Here is a 7,621-nt window from a genome sequence, read left to right as displayed (position 1 = left end):
TCACTTGGTAGACCAGGCTGGCCTCGAACTCAGAAATCTGCCTGCCTCTGCCTCCCGAGTGCTGGGATTAAAGGCCTGCGCCACCAGGCCCGGCTATGTTCTTTACTTTCAAGCCAGGCTTTCTCCATGGTTGTACTGGAACTCTCTGTAGACTAGGCTGGCCTCAGACTCTCAAATATCTCCCTGCCTCTGCCTCCCATGTTCTGGGATTATATCCCTCCACTGCCCGACAGCATTTATTTTATTATTTTTTTAAATATATATATATTTAAATATATATATATATATATATATATATATATATATATATATTATATGTAAGTACACTGTAGCTGTATTCAGACACATCAGTAGAGGGCATCCCAACTCATCACAGATGGTTGTGAGCCACCATGTGGTTGCTGGGATTTTAACTCAGGACCTCCGGAAGAACAGTCAGTGCTCTTAACCACTGAGCCATCTCTCCAGCCCCGTTTATTTTATTCTTAAGATTTGTTTTTCCCAACTCTTGTTTGTCTGTTTGTTTTGTTTGGTCATTGGTTTTGATGTATTTGAACTTGCTTTCTTTATGTGATGATAAGCCTACGTGTGTAATTTTTGCATTCATCTCCCAAATGCTGAAATATAGACAGAAACCGCCACACACTGTGTTTGTTTGGTTTTGTTTTGCATGCCTTTATATCTGTGTTGTGTACAGTCCTGGTACCAAAGGAATCCATCACATTCTCTAGAACTTGAATTACAGATGGTTGTGAGTTGTCATACGGTGCTGAGCATTAAACTTGATCTTCTGAAGAGCAACCACTACTGATTTTAACTGCCGAGTCATGTCTCCAGTCCCAAAGGGGGTTTGTTTGTTTGTTTGTTTGTTTGTTTTTTATTACTGTGATGATCCTATAATGAACAAGAGAACGCAGGTGGTTTGTTTATGTGTTTGTTTGTTTTTTGAGACAGGGTTTCACAGTGTGTCCTTGGCTGTCCTGGAATTTAAAGATCAGACTGGCCTTGATCTCACAGAGATCTGCCTACTTTTTCACTGAGATTAAAGGTCTGCACTAACACCTCCAGGCCAGATGTCTCTTTAACAGACTGACTTTAGTTCCACACAAGTATTATGATTGTTTCTTCCTGTCCTGTGACGAATTCTATTGGTTTGGGGTTTGGTTTGTGGGATTTTTGTTTTCTGGGTTTTTGTTATTTTTCCCCCCTAAAGATCATGTTGTCTTTTTCTTTGGTTAAAACTGCTTTACCATGTTTTCATTTATTGTGAGATTGGGGGCACACCATAGAGTACCTGTCAGAATTTGAGAACAGCTTGTAGGGGTCTGCTCTCTTTCTACCAATTGGGTACAGGGATCCGTGTCAGGTGTGACATAGGACTGAACTTCAAGTATCAGACCAAGAAAAGCAATACACGATCTATCTTACCTGTGAGGTTGTAAGAGTTGAATTTTTTTTTTTTTTTGATACCAGTGAATTAGAACTGGCTATCATTTTCTAGAGCTACCTTAGCTTCAATCTCTGTCAAAGCCACAAAGATTTCATAGGTGATGTTCTTCAATGTTCCCAGCTACCAACTCAGCGCAGTCAGAACATTTATTCCTTTATTAATGCTTAAATCATTTAGCCAAAACTTAAATGTCCAGTACTCTCCTGAGGTTTTTCTGAACATTAATCACCAGAATGTCTGGGAAACAAGTGTTTAATGTGAGGTTTATATAAAGCATCTGACAAGGAAAAAGGAAATAGGAAGAAACGTGGCTACCATTTCCTTTAGCACTTTTAGTACAATATCAAAGGAATTTAGGAAGTCCAATCAAGCCGGGCGTGGTGGTGCACGCCTTTAATTCCAGCACTCGGGAGGCAGAGGCAGGCGGATTTCTGAGTTCGAGGCCAGCCTGGTCTACAAAGTGAGTTCCAGAGCTATACAGAGAAACCCTGTCTCGAAAAACCAAAAAAAAAAAAAAAAAAAAAAGGAAGTTCAATCATTGTTCTAGAAGTTTATTGTGAGATCAGAATCACAGGAAAGTCAACAGGTGACAGATTAATAAAAGGAAAAAAGAGTGAAAATATGTTTTCATCCAATAATAATTTTAGAAGTATATATAGCACCAATGCCTGTTAAGTAGACACAAAAATGCCATTAATGGTATCAAAGAATGGAATCATGGTCTAGTCTTAGCTATGTGGCTCAGTTTGTAGGCTTTTTCCTAGTATATATGATGCCTGAGGTTCAGTCTGCACTATTGCGTAAAATAACCACTCTGTATAACCAGAACCCCATAAAATTTCTGAACTCCAGAGGTATACACAAGAATGCCAGAAGGGAAATTCAAGATAATCCTTGTATACAAGGTCTTTTGAAGCCAATCTATCCTACATGCGTATTTACCTCAAAAAAAAGTGGGGCGTATGCTTTTTATATATATATATATAATTTATTCTGTCCATTTGTTGACTTTTTAGGTTGGTTTTTTGTTTGTTTGTTTGTTTTGTGAATGGGTGACTGTTAGGGACAAGCTGGCCTCAAACTCCCCAGCTGTGATATGACAAGACAGCAGAAGCCATGGAATAGAGCAGGTTTGACCTAGGATACAAGCTGTGTTTGCTGCAAAGGGTAGAGCCAGAGATGTGGATGAGGTCCTGCGGCTCCCAGAGGGTTGTACACATCAAGCATCATAGGTTTGGCATTGTTGAAATGTTTGTTTGCTTTGCTTCGACTCTTTCTTCTTCCCTTTTGGAATAGAAGTATGTAATTTTTTTTTTTTTTAAATTTTTCAGGAGACATGTTCTCTTACCTTAAGAGATATCTTGGGAGAGAGAGAGAGAGAGAGAGAGAGAGAGAGAGAGAGAGAGAGAGAGAGAGAGAAGGGTATGGTGTATAGATCATGTGTTAATGTGTCAAGCTGGCACAGACCCAAATGTGCTAGTTGGTTTTTGTTTGCTTGCTTGTTTTGCTTTGTTTTTGCCAACTTGACAGAAACTGACATATCTATAATAGTTCTATAACATGAGCTTGTAGGCAAGACTATGAGACATTTTCTTGCTGATTGATTGATGTGGAAGGGCCTAGTGAGTGGTGCTACTGCTAGTCATGTAGGACTGTATGGTATAAGAATGACTGTTTTCTCAAAGTGTAAAATGAAGTCAAGAGCTGGGCAGTGGTGGCGCACGCCTTTAATCCTAGCACTCAGGGGACAGAGGAAAGCGGATTTCTGAGTTCGAGGCCAGCCTGGTCTACAAAGTGAGTTCCGGGACAGCCAGGGCTACACAGAGAAACCCTGTCTCGAAAAACCGAAAAAAAAAAAAAAAAAAATGAAATCAAACCATTCATCCTCAATTTGGTTTTGGTCATGGTATTGTAAGAAAACATTATTAGAAACCCTAATTGAGACACCCACTAAACCACCTTGCCAGCCCTGACCTTAAGTTTCTAATCCTGCCTCATCCTCATTGGTACTAGAATTACCACACCTGGTTCATACCATACTTGGGATCAAACCCAGGGCTCATGCCTGGTAAGCAAGCACTGTATCTACTAAGCTACACTGCCTGCCCCTAAAGTATTATTTATAAGCCTTTATAAGTATTATTTATTAACCTCACACCTAAAATGCTAAGATACTGTACTGTGTATATTTGTTTGCTTGTGTAGGAATCTAAAGTGAACATATGAGACTTGAATTGGGAAGCCACCCAAGCATGAATATGATTTACCAGGCTGTTGGGCCTTGCTATGGCTACGCTCTACACATGGTAGAGGGCATGCTCAGCCTCTGTCTGCTGTCCCTCATCTTTACCACTGCTGGGGCGATAACCAGGAAGCCAAGAGCTATTCTGGCCTTGCAGGGTATGATAAAAACACTGAACCTTAGAAGTCATCATGGTCCAACTAAAAAAATACAAAAAGCAAATGGGATGTTTCTCTGCAGTATCCTCCTAGTATTACAATGAAGTTTGAAAAGGTATATGGAGAGCCAGGCAGTGGTGGTGCACACCTTTAATCCCAGCACTTGGAGGCAGAGGCAGGCGAATATCTGAGTTCGTGGCCAGTCTGGTCTACAGAGTGAGTTCCAGGACAGCCAGGGCTACACAGAGAAACCCTGTGTTGAAAAACCAAAAAAGAAAGAAAAGAAAGAGAAAAGAAAAGAAAAGGTATATGGCAGCTGAGGGAACCTAGCCATTAGTCTTTTATTCCACTTTGGAGTTTCATTTATTGTGTTCCCTGTAGCTGAGGAGTTTTAATCACCTAAAACAGGGTACCTTTCCTTCCCACCCCGAAGACTTTCTTAGAAGCAGGGCATGCACAAGAAATTCCTGATGTTACTGCCTTCCTAGTTTCACACTTTAAAAGAACGAAGGAAATGGCTGCTGGAGAGGCAGCCTAAATTCTAGCATGGCCTGCCCACGTGCAAGCTGTGGCTGGTGCTGCGGCAGGTTTACAGTCTCCCTCTGTGACTTCTGACACATTCTAGCCGTGCAGCTGAGTCTTACGCCAGGATGGTTCTGAGCTCCAAGGCAAAGTCCCCTAGCGTTCATGTCTCTCACCCATGTCAGTGAAGCCCTGCCCCCACTTTGCTTTCTGGGATGGGCATGGATCGTGGCAGTCCTTCCCCACCTAATAGGAAAAAGCAGCTGCCACGTAACCCAGCCACTTTCCCTAGATTATCCCTTGCTTAGGCAGAACCATCAAGAGGTTGTACTTTAGTTTTTTCAAATTAGGGTTTTTCTGTGTAACCCATATCATCCTAGAATGCACTATGTAGACCAGGGTGGACTTGAGATCCTAAATTAATCCCAGGCATCCTGTGCTGGGATTAAAGGCATGCACCACAGTACCCAGCTGGACAGATTCTTATGGCTAATCAATTCTTCTTTCTGCTCAAACCCAAACAGACCCTGGAGTCACAAGTCCAGGCCCCCCCACTCCTTTCCTGTCCATGGATGTTTAAGCAGAGAGAGGGAGGAAAGACAAAGCAAGATTAAAAGGGAAAGGAAGAGGGGGAAGACAAAGGGCAATGAGATAGTGGCGAATAATCAGAGAATAAATGCAGCCACGCAGGGTGGCCATCTCGACTCACTGCGCGTGGGAGGGCAACTTGGGAAGATCCATCATGACTCTGGGACTCAAATGGATGGTACATACATACATGCATGTGCACATGCGCGCGCGCGCGCGCGCACACACACACACACACACACACACACACACACTGTTGAATAGCAGCGAGAAAAGAAAAAAGGTAAAGAAAAACAAATACCAAAGAGTTTCTCCAAGTAAAGCTGTGTGGATCACAAAACCATTCCTTTGTAGATCCATCAGGAATTGGGATCTACCTGCTGTAAGAAGAAATTATTCTGGAAGCATCTTTTGCCACCATACATTCCCACTCAACTGTCATTGGGAACATGCAGCCGGCTTGATAATATGCCCCAAGAAGGTTTACAACTATGAATTCAGTCTGTTTTCCTACTGAGTGCTGAGGGCCTTCCAATCTTTTGAAAAAAGAAAACAACTGTGTACAAAGGGCACAGTGGAAAAAAAAAAAACAAAACTCATGGACAATGCCAATCCATGCTTAGAGGGAATTATTTTGTTGTAGATAACAGGGTGAGAATAGCAAAAAGCAGCTGGGGGACTCTCCAGGGCTAAAGTGGGAGAGAAGCAGACTGGCTGTTGCCAGGGTTTTGAGAGTAGAAATGGTTACCTGGAAGAGTCTGGAACTAGTTTGGGGCTTAAAACTGCTAGAGGTTTGCACGAATTCAGGAGGTTGCAGTGAGGTAGGAGCAGATAAGAGGATAATGGCTTTTCCTGGCAAACAAAGCTATTTCAAAAGGTTACTGAGGAATGTGGAGTGTTTACTGACTGGGTCAGAGTCCAGTCTGAGGTGAGGATCGGAGGGTTCAGACCTGAATCCACTATAGACGATGAAAGCAACATGTCTGTGATTTTCTGGGCTATTATGGGTCTATATGTGGTCGGTAAAGTAACTTCTTCCCATGAAAAACTAATAAGATGCTGGTAAGATGGCTCAGTGGGTAAGAGTACTGTCTGCTCTTCTGAGGGTCCTGAGTTCAAATCCCAGCAACCACATGGTGGCTCACAATCATCTGTAATGAGATCTGACACTCTCTTCTGGGGCGTCTGAAGTCAGCTACAGTGAACTTATGTGTAATACTAAATAAACCTTTAAATTAAAAAACAAATATGCTAAGCAAGGAGCCATCATCTTTTTAAGGTGTGCGATAAAGATTACAGCTCTTCCAAGAGACATCTAAAACACAGAAGTGGATGAATCCCGCTTAATTTAAGTGAACCCAAGGGGTAGATTCTTTCATGCAACACCCACTGAGTTTGCAGGTGTGGAGGTCTGTGGACCATACCTGGCTCTTTCTCTAATGTCCAGGCAATGGTCCATGTCCGGGATTCTGGGCAGCTGTTTGAACATCCTTCCAAGCTCCCTCCAGTGTCTGCAGAAAGTTGCTGAGGAATAGGGTACACCTGACACAACTCCAGGCTGAACAAACCTGGCATGTATAAGGTGCTCAGAGTTCCCATCGCCCACAAGGGAGGAAGACTGCCATGCGCCTCTGCTGTGGTACACAGAGGACAGAAGTTCCCTGTGTCAGCTCTCTGGGGACACCCTGTAGTCCAGGGAGCTTCTCTCAGGGTTTAGCTCTGTGTGTGTGCGCGTGTGTGTATGTGTGTGTGTGTGTGTGTGTGTGTGTGTGTGTGTGTTTCTGTGCCTCCTCAGAAGCAAGAGCGCTCTGTTTCTCCTTTTCATCCCTAGGTTTTGGAAAGCACACCACCTTGGTGTACTTGGCGCCGGCCGCCTGTGCCTTTGCTCTTGATCCACATCCCACTCCTTCCTTCCCTGGTAACAGTGCCTCTCTCTGAGGAGCTGGTGAAAGCTTTCATCCCAGCTCTCCTCTGTGTGGAGGCTTCCCCTTTAAGGGAGGCAGGGTAGCTGCTCTGCTGAGTGCTGCATTCAGCCTGGCTGGGGAGCTGGCAGCTGCAGCTCCTGCTCTGGCCTCTGCTGGTGGCTGCAGTGTCTCCTCAGAGGGTCCCTCCCTCCCCTCAGGCCTGTCTCCCCTCCTGTATTGTGCTCCTGCACTTAGGCGGCAGTACTGAAAAGCCTCATGGCACAGGCAGAAGGCCCGCCCCTCCCCCGCCCCGGCCAGACCTAGCTCTTCCTAGGCAGGGATGTGACAAAAGGCTTCATCTTCATCGTGCCTGCTCTGGCTCTGTCACCAGCACAGGCTAGGAGGCTGTCTGCTGGGCGGAGGTGCTGCCTTTGAGTGTGTGTGTTAGGGGCTGGGGCTGGGGGACAGTTATCCCCCAGAATCCCAGATGTGGAGCTGGGCAACCACGACATGAGGGACAGTGGGCCTACCTAGCCACCCCAGCAATACAGGGGACCCTGTCGTCAGGAAGGAGAAGCCACCACAGAGAAAATACTGTTTTCTTGTGCTATCTGGTTTATACAAGGATATTTGGAGATGGCGTTCTAAAAGTAAAAGAAATACTGTCTTGGCACATACTGTTCCTCCTCTCCCTGCCTCCTCCCCTACTCAGAGAAACTGAGACAGGCGCCTTCCTTTTTTTCCGTTGGTCCTCCTA

The sequence above is a fragment of the Mus pahari genome, chromosome X, assembly GCF_900095145.1.
Source record: "Mus pahari chromosome X, PAHARI_EIJ_v1.1, whole genome shotgun sequence".
NCBI lineage: Eukaryota > Metazoa > Chordata > Mammalia > Rodentia > Muridae > Mus > Mus pahari.
This window is presented reverse-complemented; position numbering follows the sequence as displayed.